Below are 15,018 nucleotides of genomic sequence, written 5' to 3'. Positions count from 1 at the left end.
CGGGGTCTCCAGGGTCAGGCCCTGGGCCGAAGGCAGCGCTAAACTGCTGAGCCACCCGGGCTGCCCGAGCACTCAACTCTTGATTTCAGTTCAGGTCATGATCTCAGGGTCCTGGGATCAAGCACCACATCAGGCTCTATGGTCATCGCTAAGCCCGCTTGTCCCTCTTCCCCTCTCCCTCCAACTTGCTCTGTCTCTGTCTCTTTTGAAATAAATAAATAAATAAATAAATAAATAAATAAATAAATATCTTTAAAAAAATAAATAAATAAATAAAGAGGGCATCCCGGGTGCCTCAGGGGTTTAATGCCGCCTTCAGCCCAGGGCCTGATCCTGGGGACCCGGGATGGAGTCCCACATTGGGCTCCCTGCATGGAGCCAGCTTCTCCCTCTGCCTGTGTCTCTGCCTCTCTCTTTGTCTCTGTGTCTCTCATGAATAAATTTTTAAAAATAAAATTAAAAAATAAAGAATCTACTCAGTAGGTAAATACTTGATATGGGAGATTCACAAGATGAGAGATTTATAAACATCACATTAAAGTAGAAAATGGAAGAAATTTTCAAATGCAAAATTATTGATTTGAAAATTGCTTTTTCCAGCAGTCATGATCTCAAAAGGTAGCAGATGTGTCCACATTCTCCTTTCCTTAGAACCTGGGCTCATCCTCTGTAAAAACAGAGTCCGGGGATCCCTGGGTGGCGCAGCGGTTTAGCGCCTGCCTTTGGCTCAGGGCGCGATCCTGGAGACTCGGGATCGAATCCCACGTCGGGCTCCCGGTGCATGGAGCCTGCTTCTCCCTCTGCCTGTGTCTCTGCCTCTCTCTCTCTCTCTGTGACTATCGTAAATAAATAAAAATTAAAAAAAAAAAAAAGAGTCCGCTTCCTGAAGCAAATCACTTATTACTCACTTCCAACAGGACTCCTTCATGGCCATTGTGTCCCAGCTTTCCACTCTCATTTCCCCACCAACAGGGAGTTTTCAAAATCCTGTTCTCACAGCAGTCTTACTCTCCTTTTGGAATGCCTCCTGCATTCCAATCAAACCCATTTTAATTGCCTTCCTGGAAAGTCTTCACCAACACCTTGGTCCACAGAGTCTCTTCTTCCTATAACACTTAATTCATAAGGTATACTAAAGCAGCCAAAATCCTGCTTTGGAATTTCCTACTTGGCTTTATATAGTTATGAATTATTTGTGTCTTTGTCGAGTTTCCTCAAGTAAACTTTATGATTAAGAAAAAGATGTTGAATGCACAAAGTAGATTTTCCATAAACATTTTAAGATTAGATTTCTCTTTTGGCTTTACATATTTATTATGATATACCACAATACCTAGTACACTGCCTTGTTTAATAAATATGTTTGAAATAAATAAATAAATAAATAAATAAATAAATAAATAAGTTTGAATGAATGCTTACTATAAAATAATTGCAACTTCTTTTTCTCTGTTACTAGAGATCATCCTCCCCAATTCTAATAAGATATTTAAAGCCTTCATAAAATTTAAATGGAACACAGCAGAGTCATTTAATTTTCTACTATTAATCTGATAGTGTCAGATTTTGAAAGTAATGAGACTGCATTTTGATTTTTAAATACTCCATTTAATACTTTGAAAATTATGATATAATTCAAGGGCAATTTTGGATTCTTTCAAAATAATTTGTGAGAAATTTGAAATTCTTTAAAACTCTTCAAGAGCTTTCCTATACACAACATAAGAGCAGCTTTTATTGAATTTTAGCAAATAGAATGTCTAATTAGGTATATTTATGGATCAAATAGACAATATGGACTAAATATATCCCAAATTTAGACTATCTGAAACATTGCGATGTTAAGAACCTGTAGCTCCATGTTGGTCCATCTGCTGGTAAACAAATTTTAATAGAATGCAGCCATAGGGCAATTACTTACAGAAGGATAATTCTGCTGGAACAAAAGAATATTTAAAAATATATATATATTTCCTTTTTCTGTGTTTTTGTCATCTACTAATATTGAAAACCTGAATGAAAGCAGGCAAATTACTACATGTCTCCGTGCTTCCTCTTCCTTAGCTTAGTCTTTTGGAGCTTCAGTCTTTTTGGAGTGCTTGGGTGGTTCAGTCAGTCAAGAGTCTGCTTTTGTGGCAGCCTGGGTGGCTCAGCGGTTTAGCGCCGCCTTCAGCCCAGGGCCTAGTCCTGGAGACCTGGGATCGAGTCCCACATCAGGCTCCCTGCATGGAGCCTGCTTCTCCCTCTGCCTGTGTCTCTGCCTCTCTCTCTCTGTGTGTGTGTGTGTGTGTGTGTCTCTCATGAATAAATAAATAAAATCTTAAAAAAAAAAGAAAAAGAGTCTGCCTTCAGCTCAGGTCATGATCCTGGAATCCTGGGATCAGGCTCATCAATCAGGCTCTCTGCTCAGCAGGGAGTCTGTTTCTCCCTCTCCCTCTCCCTCTGCCCCTCCCCCTGTTTGTGCACACGTTCTCTCTCTCTTTCTCTCAAATAATTAAAATCTTAAAAAAAAAAGAACCATTCAGTCTTTTTCATCTAAAATACAGGAGAGTCATCCTTTCATAAGATGCTCAGATTCTGAGAGAGATAGTGCGTTATCCCTGCCTGTCTCAAAAATTTGACTTTCCTTCATCACCCAATCTTATGAAGTTCAACTTTGTATTTTCCCACAAGAAATAAGAAACAGAGAGAGCAATGATATACAGAGAGAGAGAGGAAGGAAGGAAGGAAGGAAGGAAGGAAGGAAGGAAGGAAGGAAAGAAGGAAGGAGGAAGGGAAGGGAATGGGAGAGAGGGAGGAAGGGGAAGGAAGGGAGGAAGGAAGAAGCAGAAATAACAGAAGGAAGAAAGGAAGAACGGATGGGGTAAGCATGACCACTAGTGACTACACATTCTGGGAGATGTGTCCGCAAGCATAGCGCTGTCGCGGGGAACCATGGACAGTAGCCTGGGACAATGGAATTGTCTATGGGCAAGCACGTGGTCTGGATGGATCTCTGCAAGAATCTGTTGTCATAAACAAAAACAACAATGACAACAATGGAGTGGCCTATAAAATTTCTGCAAAACAAGGGAAAATAAATATTATCAGAAATGATTTCCAACAGCCAAGATCACCAATCAGTGCACTGTGGCATATCTGGCTGCTGCAAACTACAAGTGGCTGAAATTTATTCCTCTCAGCTATCAAGGTAACAGGCAGAGCCTGGGATCGGTGGAGCCTATGCCACAGCCTGATCAGTGGGCCCTGGTGTGCCTTCAAACAAAAGTAGCCCTTTTCTACATGTGTTAAGAATGATGCCAGGAAAAAAAAAAGTATTAAAGTTACTTTAATTATTCAGCATCCTCAGTAGTATCCAAGTTGACATGAAAAAGAAGCAGAAAGTTGGTAATTTTTAATGTCTAAAGTTGTTTATATTATCCTGAATTTGCATATGAGGTGTCTGGATCAAGACAGATAGATAATTATGGCTTGCAGTAATAACTGCATCCAATCCCTAAACCCCAGTTTCTTTCCCCCTTCTGAAGTAATGTGATGAGATCCATATGGGCAGGCTGGCATGTATGAGTGTCACGCAACAGGAGAGGAGCTCTGAAATTAGGAATTGGGGAACTAATACGAAATTTATCATGGCTGAATTACAACTTCAAAAATAGAAAGAGACGTAAGTGTGGCCAAGATCCTGCAAATGCTTATCAGGCAGGTAAGGAATTTGTATCTTACCTTTATAACAAAATGGTTGTTAATTGTGTTGTTCATTGAAATATTTTAAGTAGAAGGGTAATTGGTGAGCAATTTTCATTTCAGTATTTCTCTGGTTCGTGTCCTAACTCTACCATTTGACCTTGGGCATTATAGAAACTTCCTCTATGTCTCAGTTTCTTTATCTGTAGAATAGAATAACAATCCCTAATAAAGTTGTTGTGAGGATTAAATGCAAAATCTCAAAAATGCCTGAGACCTAGCAAATACTCTACAAATTGCTATTATTATTATTATTACTATTATTATTTATTACTATGGGATTTTAAACAAAAATGGCATGATGGAATATTAGAAAGCTCTTTCTGATCACGTTGGGAGTGGATTCAGAGAGGAGTGTCAAACTGGTCATGAAAACAACAGTTAGGAAGCTGCTTTCACAATAACCCTGGGAAGAGATGAAGATTTCTTGAAACAGAATATTAGCAAGACAGGAGGAAACAGATATATTCAAGCTATATTTGGGGTGAAGAAATGATAGAATAAATAACCATAAGAATTGAATAGCTGCACCCTCTATATCTGTGCTGCATCGAAAACGTATAATTAACTAAACATATGATAATAATTTTTGTTTCAGATGTATCTGATTGTTTCTTTCTCCATTAGACCTGGTAGGTGTCTTTTATTTATTTATTTTTCCCTAATTATATTGCCAGTGCCTAACAGCGCATGAAAATAGCAGACATTTTCTAAATATGTTGAGTACTGTTTAGTGTGTGGTAGATTGATTAGTTCGGGGCATAGAAGTGTGAGTTGATTCTGAAGGCAAGATGGTGGTCTGGAGAGCAGATTTATGTGAAATTTAAGCTGTTAGAGTGGGTGTGGTTACCAAGGAGATGATTTGCAGTGAGAACAGAGCAGAGTTGGGGACAGAATCCTGACGAAGATGAACACGTAAAGGAAAAAAGAGCCTTGCAAGTATTCTAAGAAAGAATGTCCAGAGAGTTGGAAGCAACACAAGCAAATCTGTAGTGTCAAAAAAAGTAGAAAATGGTATTTCAGGAAGGAGCAGGAATATCAAATATCCTTTTAAGCAATTTAACAGTAGCAGTATATTGCTAAGAGGTCAGGTATAATAAATAATAAGATATTGGCTAAAGAAGTTCACTTGAAGTAGCTTGAGATATAAACTGGATTAGGGCTTTTGAGGGATGATTAGATGATATTTAAGTAGTGGTTAAATTGAATTTTTCAGAAGTAATTAAGTTATTAAGAAACATGTAGAAATAGGAAAGCAGGGAAAGACAAACTGTGTTGTTTAGAGATGTTTAAACTGCCTCAATGTTGTTGACAGGGTAATTCAGAGAGTGAAAACACCGAAGTCAGAGTTGATATGGTATTCTCAGGCTTACAGTCAGTGAGGGGGTCAGGTCCTTTGGGGTGATGTGACAACACATCTGATACATTCTGATACACCTCTGATAACATTCTGATATACCTTTTATGGAGCCAACCATGTATAAGGATTCAATGATATCTCAAAGAATGCACCTGAATGGCAATATGGTAAAATAATAATTCTTCCATCTCCAGTACAGCTAGTGACATGGGATCATTCACTACCTTTATATCCACCAAAATTATATAAACACATACTTTAGAAATTATATATGATTGGTGCTTAAGGCTATATTAACTAAGAAGGGAGAGGTTTATGCAAGTCAAGGGAAAAGTATGTTTATATATATGTTTTTAATTCATGTGTTTGCCTTTTAACCATAACTGAAGATATTAGCAAGAGTTGTTTTGTTGAAATAATTCACTAGAATCTTCCTCATCTCTTTCTTTGTGCTTCCATATAACATTACACATAGGCTTTCTTGTCTGAAATTTAAAAAGAATATGTGTATAAAATATGTATGTGAACATTATTCTGCACTAACTAATGGAAAAGAAAACAAAAAAGTAAATATTAAAAATATACAAATCCGACTCCATACAATTGCAAAGCAACAAGGTAGTAACAGAATGAAATATGACTAGACATCATTGATACACTAACTTCTAAACTAGAGTATATCTGGTCACCTTTGTATTATTGTCTTAGCACATTACCAATATATAGTCAGTGGTTAATAAGTGCATATTAGAGCAGATTAAGTATGGGCATTTCAGGTCAAGCCATGATTAAACAACTGAAAAGAAATTAGAGCCAACTGATTCATTATCACATATTGTATCGTAATAGCAGACATATTTTTTAAGAACTCTAGATCATTGTGGGAAGTCATTTATCAGAAGTGTTCTATCCTCAAAAAGATAATTAAGTGAAGAACTAGTGTCATTCTTTAGTATAGAAATGATCTTTGAATGAAGGAAAGGTAGGGAGTGAGAGTAGATAGCGTGCAAAATTGATGATTATAAAAGTTCTCACAAATATTCTGAAACAATGCCGTTTTAAGTTGTGGGAAATTAAGACCTCTTAAATCTTCTTTGATCTCTACAGCAGAGATTGGAGACTGTATCAGGGATTGAAATATCCCAAGATTTCAAAAAGTTGTCTTTCCATTACACACTATAACCGGGAAGACAGCTTAAAGTAGATGTAGTTAAGATCATCCTTATTATGATTTTAGGGAAAGATAAGCTATTGATGGTATGAAGTACTTTATACATATTGCTTGTATTGGCTATACAGAATGTAAAAAAATGGTGTTATTTAAAATTATAGCCCTCATGTTACTTCCACTGATAACAGAATTGCCACAGCCTGAGATATTCCCATCCCACTCCAGGCTTGCCCTCACATTCAAAAGGAGTTCCTTAGTTCAGAGAGATATTGGACCTTCAAAAATTAGTTTAAGAGGTGGTTAAAGAATTAAGAAAGATGAACTTACTTATGATATGATTTTCCTACTCTTTGATCCTTGTCTCTTCTAATTACACTGTTTCTATAAAGACTTGTGCTTCCACATACCAGTGGAGTTTTTTCAATGCATTTTTTTTTCTATTGCCAAAGACCACAATTTTCTGTTGGATGAACCTCTTTGTTATACCATCTGAAGGGTTTTGAAAAAAACAATGTCATATTCATTTAAAGGCAGAAAAAGAAACATAACATTACTGATTCAATGTGATAGCTATTTCTAAAGCAGAATTAAAATAGTATAATTTCAGCAATTTACTTTTTTACACTAATACCACAGTTCATTATTTTATACATTGAGGCACTTTAGAACCTCTCATATGCTTTTAATCTATCACTTACTAGTTGGCAATTACTACTTCATCTTCGGTCTTTATGCTCTTAAGAATTTGAACTCATAAAACAACACTGTTCTTGTAATAGTGTAAAAACCACAGGAAAAGAAAAATTCTCTGTCTTTATCGAGCCCCACTTTTGAACATTTTTTTACATTCATTATACTTATTATACTTTAACATGTTTTAAAATTAAGGTGGATTTGCATGCTTTCTTGGAAAAGGGGAGAGGTCGAGAAGTCATTCTTACTGGACTAAATGGGGAAAGTAAATTAAAAGGGAAATTGAGGCAGCTGGCCATGCTGAAAAGCTAATACCATCTGGGCATAATACCACCTGGAGTCCATGCCAGGATGGAACAGAGTAATGAGACACAGGCCTGCCTAGGGTGTCCAAGGGGCCAATTCATGTGAAAAGAACCAAGGGACATGTGAAAAAGTGGAAGCAGTGTCACTTGGAAAAGCCTTTGGATTGTGGTTAAGTCAGGGTTAAGCTATGAAAAGCCCCTCAAGCCCCATCAGTGGACAGTTCAACCAAAACTAACAAGGGAACAGAAAGTCCCTAAGACTAAAGTCGTAAGACAGTACACAATAAAATAGGTATCAATGTGTAAAAAAACTGTGACAGGTTAAAGAGTACTGAATCCTGAAAATTTTGAAGTAGGGGCATCAGAAAGGGTCTTCACGAAAGCCAGTTAGTCATCAGGAAGAGTGGAGTTTTTAAAAGATGTATCTAATGAATGCTGATTCTTCGCAAAGAAAGGTAAGATTATATACGTAGAGCACAGTGCTGAGGAGGGCAAATTGGATCCCATAATTAACTAAATTGTGTAATATAATTTTTAAAGACATTTTTATTCTTAGTACTATGAAATTTTACCTAAAAAGTTTGAAAAATTCAACATTCATTCATGTAACAGTCAAGAAATACTTGTCTATTTTCACTTTGACATTACATTAAGTTCTAGAAAATTTAAGGATGAAATGGATAAAGTTTTTATTTCTATCACAAATAACTAAGAGAAACAGATAGTAAACAAATAGTAATACAGGTAACTATTACATTGCAGGTATAATCAATGTCATGAGGAAAAAAGTCAACTTCACCTAACTTAAAATTATGAACATGCTGTCCATTATATGTGACTATATGCTCTCCTCACACTGCAAGTTTTTAAATTTCCCCAATAAATTCTGTGATTCCAAACAATTATACTACTGATCAAGGGTAACACCCTCTTTTTCTGAAGATGTTATGTTTCAGACAATAAATAGTTTGAAGTTTGAGAAACATCTTAAAAATCAGGAAGAAGGGATCCCTGGGTGGCACAGCGGTTTGGCGCCTGCCTTTGGCCCAGGGCGGGATCCTGGAGACCCGGGATCGAATCCCACGTTGGGCTCCCGGTGCATGGAGCCTGCTTCTCCCTCTGCCTGTGTCTCTGCCTCTCTCTTTCTCTCTCTGTGACTATCATAAATTAAAAAAAAAAATCAGGAAGAAAATGTAAGAGAATATCTTCTGCCCTTTGTTTCCCTGATAAAAAATAATAATGTAAATATTCTTCAAGGCAGTAATGACAGTGGAAAGCATATGTTGGCAGTTTTTAATTCAGAGTAAGTTTAGAATATGGTCTTGACTTTATGGTTTATTATCCTTATTTGAAATGAAATATAGAAAGGTCCAACAATAATCAGGCAACTTGCCATAGAGCCTGTAGCAATTCAAGAACCACAAAGGAAGAATGAATCATTCCCATACACCCTTAAACCACAGTTTCATATCTACCAATGATTTTTACAGCACCTGGGATTTGTTAATAGCTCATTATGATGATTTCAACATTCAAACCTCCCAGTTTACAATTGTTGATATTTTGTTGCCCCAAAATGATCAGTTAGCCCAGCCAAATCTTGATTCATGTCCTACCACAAAGAATGTCCATCCCCACTAACTTTTGCTGGTTTTCATTATTCTTAGTGATTGATTATTACATTAACAGGTCCAATTTTCATGTTTAACTGCCCTGATTTAGTCAATAAAGATAAGCTGGTGACTTTGGCAAGAGAGTTGTCTTCCAACATAGAAAGATTCCAGGGTTGTGTTAAATCACACACAAGACCTTGAAGAGCCGTGGCTGTCCCCTGTCTGAAATTTAGACAGCTAAGAAAATTGAGACCAAACTCTAGTAGGGCTGTATTTCAAATGAAATGATTTCAAGTCATGCTAATGTCTGGCATCAATTTGAAATTTCTTAAATGTAACCACATAATTTCAGTTTTAAATGGGGTCTATCACTTTTAATGATACAAAAGAAACCTTTGATTGAAGTGCCATAGAGCAATTTAGTGGAAGGCTTACATTTTTTGTCTAAAACCAATACTTAGGAAGCAACTAAAGATAGGCAGATGTGGATGGTATTAATCACCAATATATCAATTTATTATCAAAATAGTTTTTTAAGTTAGATACTCACAAGAAGGCCTCAGTAAGAATGGAAAGCCCTAGAAACAAAATTAGATTGAGACTTATCCTTCTAATGTGGAAAAGAAGAAAACAAAATATATGTAGATATATGAAATTGGAATTATGTATTATATTCAGTATCTGGGCCACACATTTAATAATAATATCATCTTGGATTTATATGGTGATATGTCTCCAGAGAGCCAGAAATTCTCACTTATATTAAGGAATAAATTACTACCAATATTAGCAATCATGTTTATAAATGAAGATTTTTAACACAAAAAAATACATAATTTATCTAAGGTCACACATTTTATCAGCATTAAATTCAGGTAAGAATCTAAGTTTGCTGATTTATAATCAAATATCTATTCATTTGATTAAGAGTTCTTAACCTGGAGCCAAGACCTTCGGGGACCTTTGAACATCTTGAAATTAAATGCAAAATGTCATCTATATGTATGTTTTTCTCCCCTGACAAGAGGATCAGATTATCAAAAGGGGTCATGACATAAAACATATTAAATACTACCTTATTTGACTAAACCACTTCCGTACTAGATTTCTCTAAAAAGGGATGGTATTCATTTCCATAATAAATTTAAAGTTCAGCCAAAGTTTCTAACCGGTATGCTACAGTTGGAATATATTAATGTATCTTAGTAAATAACTTTACAGAGAAAAACTCATATGATGGGGACTTGAATCCCTAGTTAACTTTTCACATGCCTTGACATTTATTCTTAGCACATCACAGAATTCACATAGGAAAATGCTACACTTAAACAGTTAAATGTATTTTAATTATCACTCCTGATTTGTAACTTTTGGTATGTAATGAAAAATTCATCTTTTGAACTAAAATTGCTCAGAGCAGAAGGCAATATTTTTCCCCATAAATGTATAACATCAGATCAGCTGGGTTTTACTTATGAGAACACAACCAAATTTGCTTTCACTCCCATTTTACCTTTTGGAAATTTTTCACTCACAGACAAAAATACTCTAATTCAGAACACAATAAAGTATCAAATTCATTTTATCTAGTTTTGAGAGTGGAAATGTCACCGTCTGTATTTGCATTTTTAATGCTAAAAAGTAAAAGTTAGAAGCAATTTAAATATTGATTTTCATATGTACATATAGGCAGTTTGGATTTGGTTCTAAGTTGAATATATTTACTGTTGCTCCATTAGAAATAAAAAGGTGCAGACCTCACCTGAAATCTTCACTCACCTTCAAATGGGACTGTACAATACAGAGTATCCAAACTGAGAGCTTTGACTGAGTCAGTTAATTCAATAAAACAGCCTCTCCGACCATCTCTCCACAGACTTAATAAGCATTTAGGTTCATTTTGAGTAGTGTGAGACCCTTGCCATGGTATTCAAGGTAAGAAAGTCACCAGCACTCGGGCATACTTGAACTGGCATAGGAATCATATTTCAGTCCTTTCAAGGACATCTCAGGCTTAGATATAATCTCACAACCAACTGATTTCCAAGTCAACAACCTAGAATGCATTGGGTTCCCACATTAGCTTGTGTGTCAGAGATCTCTAAAATGTGTCTTCTCCAGATATGTAAAGTGTTTTGATGGCCATCATCATGAGGTTCATTCAGGTTCCCGGAGGAGGGGCAGAGTAGGTCTCTACTGACATCTATACACCTTATCCAATAAGATGCATCAAAGTGTGAAACCAGAGTTTCTTGTCCTGTGGAGCACAGGGTTTGTTTTTAGAACTCCACTGAGGGGTTAACTATTCTCAGCTCATGACTAAGGCAAAACATTCCCTAAGGTACACAGGTCTTTTTTTTTTTTAATAATAAATTTATTTTTTATTGGTGTTCAATTTGCCAACATACAGAATAACACCCAGTGCTCATCCCGTCAAGTGCCCCCCTCAGTGCCCATCACCCATTCACCCCCACCCCCCGCCCTCCTCCCCTTCTACCACCCCTAGTTCATTTCCCAGAGTTAGGAGTTTTCATGTTCTGTCTCCCTTTCTGATATTTTCTACCCATTTCTTCTCCCTTCCCTTGGTACACAGGTCTTTAGCACAGGTACTGGCTTGCAGTTGACAGAAGAGAGGTTATTTCCCTTCACCCAAAATGGTGTGCGTCAGTTTTGTCCCATGGAAAATTTATTTTTAAAAAAAATCACCTCTATCTTCTATTCTTGAGTGGCAGGAGGGGAAGGAGCAGTTATCAGCTCAACCAAAAAGTTAAATTTCAACAATACATCAATCCATGGATGTAAAGATAGATGTAAAAAGGTTAGGCTTCTTCTTTGAGTCTTACGAGCCATGTTAGTTCTGCTGCAAAGGTTTCTCTGCTTTGCCTTTTTTTTTTTTTTTTTACTTTATTTATGATAATCACAGAGAGAGAGAGAGAGAGAGAGAGAGAGGCAGAGACACAGGCAGAGGGAGAAGCAGGCTCCATGCACCAGGAGCCCGATGTGGGATTCGATCCCGGGTTTCCAGGATCGCGCCCTGGGCCAAAGGCAGGCGCTAAACCGCTGTGCCACCCAGGGATCCCCAGGTTTCTCTGCTTTGATGAAGAAAAGCATGGGGCCAGCTGTCTATTTCTAGGAACAGTCCTCATTTCAATTGCTGTTGTCTGCTACTGATTGACTAGCTCACAGACCAATAGTTCTTGACTATGAGATCAATGGCCAGACCAGAGACACTGAGAAAGAAAATAGGATTGCTAATTTCTGTCATCAATGTCAGAAGCAGGGCAAAATAAAAAGGTCAGTGATAAACCATCAGTCTATTTGTTGTTCAAGGAAGAAGAGAAACCCAGAATAGAGGCAGAGAAACTGTTTATTGGTCAAATTGACTGAAAGGAAGCTCCAGAAATCAAAGGCAGTCTTTATCATGGCATTCTTGGAAGCTGCACTTTCTCTGTTGTATCTTTATTTTGGATGTGGAATTGGGGGGTTTCTTTGATTAAAGACAGTCTTCATGGAACTAAAAAGACAAATATGTCTACTTTTGGGCAGGTGGTTGCAGAAAAGGCAAACTCTCCTTCAATATGAGAATATTTATTTAAAAAGCAAGTAGTCCCAGAATACCAAATGCTACTGAACTAATACAAGAAGATGCAGATGTGTGTCTTGCTACAGATGACCTCACTAGGACAGCTAGTCTATTAATGGCAGCCTGAATAAATTGTGGCAGGTGTATTTGAATGATTACAGTCAAACTGAATACTTAAGCTTCTCGTTTGCTATAATTAGGCTCATCCTTGAAAGGCGATGCAATTTTCGTTCCAATTAATGATCACAATCTCTACTACATTTCTCACCTTTATCCTTGTAAAAACTCTACTTCATCAAATGTGTGTACTTACTGTCTCGTTAAGTCATCTGGAGAGTTTGTGACCCTTCCTTTTCATCATTTCTCATTTGTGGAATACCCTTCAGCATTCCCGATTGATCTCAATCCTTCCCATCCCCATGCCAGAACATGTCTGCCTTCTCTGATTTCTTCTTGTTCTACATTCCTCTAAGTCCAATTCCTGCATTTGGCATTAATATGCATCCTACTGGCTTACAAATTTATTAATTTCTTCTTGTGCTGTTATGAGAGGGGCCTTGTACTGGAGTCAGGAGATTGTGATTCTATTCTCTAATTTGCTATAGTATTTTTTTTTCTATTCAATAAGTGCCTTACCCTCTCCTATCTTTATGCTCCTTGTTAGCAAAATAAAAAGGAAAAATTATTTCCTTTCCTTAGGAGAACTGTTAAAAGTAATAATTTAAGCTTGAAATGAATGAAACGGATTTCATCATCATCAGTAACACTGCATTTTTGGTGTTTTAATTATTTTCCATCTGGATTATTAGCATTTTGGGAATAACTGGACTACATAACATTCCTCTGTGCTTCTCAACACCCTTATCAAAGCCTATTTTTGTACTTATTATAACATAAAATATTTTTTATATATCTATCTCTCTTACTAAAATAAAAGCTTCCCAAATTGAACCTTAATTGTATTTACCCTTGAATCTCTAGCACCTAGTGCCTGATCATAAATTTACTCCCAAAACATAGGATAAACTGAATCGAATTATTGTATATAGCTTCATCAAATGGCACAATGTTTTGCATGTCGTCAGTATAAGTTACTTTTTTAAGTGATTAAACTAAAAATTATTCATTACCTGCAATTTATTTTAGAACTTCTCATTCAGGGCAGCCCGGGTGGCTCAGCTGTTTAGCACTGCCTTCGGCCCAGGGCATGATCCTGGAGTCCCGGAATCGAGTTCCACGTCGGGCTCCCTGCATGGAGCCTGCTTCTCCCTCTGCCTGTGTCTCTGCCTCTCTCTGTGTGTCTCTGCCTCTCTCTCTGTGTCTCTTATTTATATGAATAAATAAATATTAAAAAAAAGAACTTCTCATTCAGATCAGTTTATTGACATATGTAGGAAATGGCAAAACAACTATTTTTACAGTAAGTCAAATACTTTGAAAACCATGAGATAGGCTTTGCCTACACAAATGCACCACACAATTAAACAGAATTATAAAATACCCCATATGGCATGCTAATGTAAATCATCACAATATAAAAGAGCCAATATATACAAGTAGTTCTAACACATGGGCAATAATACTGAGCGTGTTCCAGAAATATTAAAAGTTGGGTCATGGCCTCTTTGTTGAAAATTTACATCTTGGAATGATGCAAAAATAATCTATTAAAGAATATAACTAAACTTTTTACATAAACATGATCAAGAGTGTAAGATTAAAGGGTACAGCCCAATAAGTTTGTTGATGGTAAAATATGATTTCCAAGAGTAGCCAAGGGACCATTTTGACCACTTGAAACTGAAACTGTCCAGGTTTCCATCTTTCAAATTCTGAAGGAAGATGAACCCTTTTTTATTTACTATAAAGGCCATGAACAAATGTCTCCTACACTTAAATTTCCTTTCCATGGAACTCTTTCCACTTTAAGAAGGGTGTATTCATTTCTTTTTTAACAGGTTCCACAGCTCTAATTTCTCCCTTTACTTACAACTACATTTCAGTTTTTCAGGTCTTGTCTCCAAATCCAACTGTGTAGTTCCATTCTCCAGCTCCTTTCTTATCTCTCTGGGCACCTTCACAAATCATCCCAACATTTTTGTTTAAAAGTAAAAAGGAATAATTTCTGGTTTCTGGTCTGGCACTTATGGAGCTTAGAAGTTGTCATTCCCATCCATACCACAAGAAAAACTCTGAACAAACTGAAAATCAACAACTTTTCTTAGGTCCATCAGAGGACTGAAGTAACAAAGCAAACTGCTGCCCCCAAATTTGGAAAGGTTGACAGACAGATACAGAGAATCACACTTTACCTGAGCAGAAACCTCTAGGACCAGCACCAGGGTAGGAAACCCGAAGCTGTAACTGAAAAATTGCTAGAGGCTCAGGGTGGACTGAGTTAAAAGTTTGAGGTAAAAACTCCAAGGGGTCCAGTTTTAAAGAGGCTCCCATACTTCTGTAGGTTTTACTTCCAGGAGTCATGCTAGGTTCTCACAGTGAAGAACAGAGAAAAATACCTTAGTATATCTGGCAGAGAGAGGTGGGTAAGT

General features: G+C 36.8%; 1 long non-coding RNA gene across 2 annotated transcripts; it reads left to right on the top strand.

Annotated features, from left to right (window-relative positions):
- Nucleotides 1-4,699: 4,699 nt before the first annotated feature.
- LOC140620367 (uncharacterized) lies at nucleotides 4,700-13,786 on the top strand. Of its 2 annotated transcripts, none has more exons than XR_012020194.1 (3): nucleotides 4,700-4,830; nucleotides 7,627-7,728; nucleotides 13,630-13,786. It is a non-coding gene; the product is annotated as an uncharacterized lncRNA (long non-coding RNA). The 2 variants fall into 2 exon arrangements; XR_012020181.1 differs by having other exon boundaries at nucleotides 13,616-13,786.
- Nucleotides 13,787-15,018: the final 1,232 nt, after the last annotated feature.

The sequence above is a fragment of the Canis lupus genome, chromosome 1 (genome assembly GCF_048164855.1).
Source record: "Canis lupus baileyi chromosome 1, mCanLup2.hap1, whole genome shotgun sequence".
NCBI lineage: Eukaryota > Metazoa > Chordata > Mammalia > Carnivora > Canidae > Canis > Canis lupus.
The sequence above is the reverse complement of the archived record's forward strand: the minus strand, read 5'-3'. Positions and strand labels throughout refer to the sequence as shown.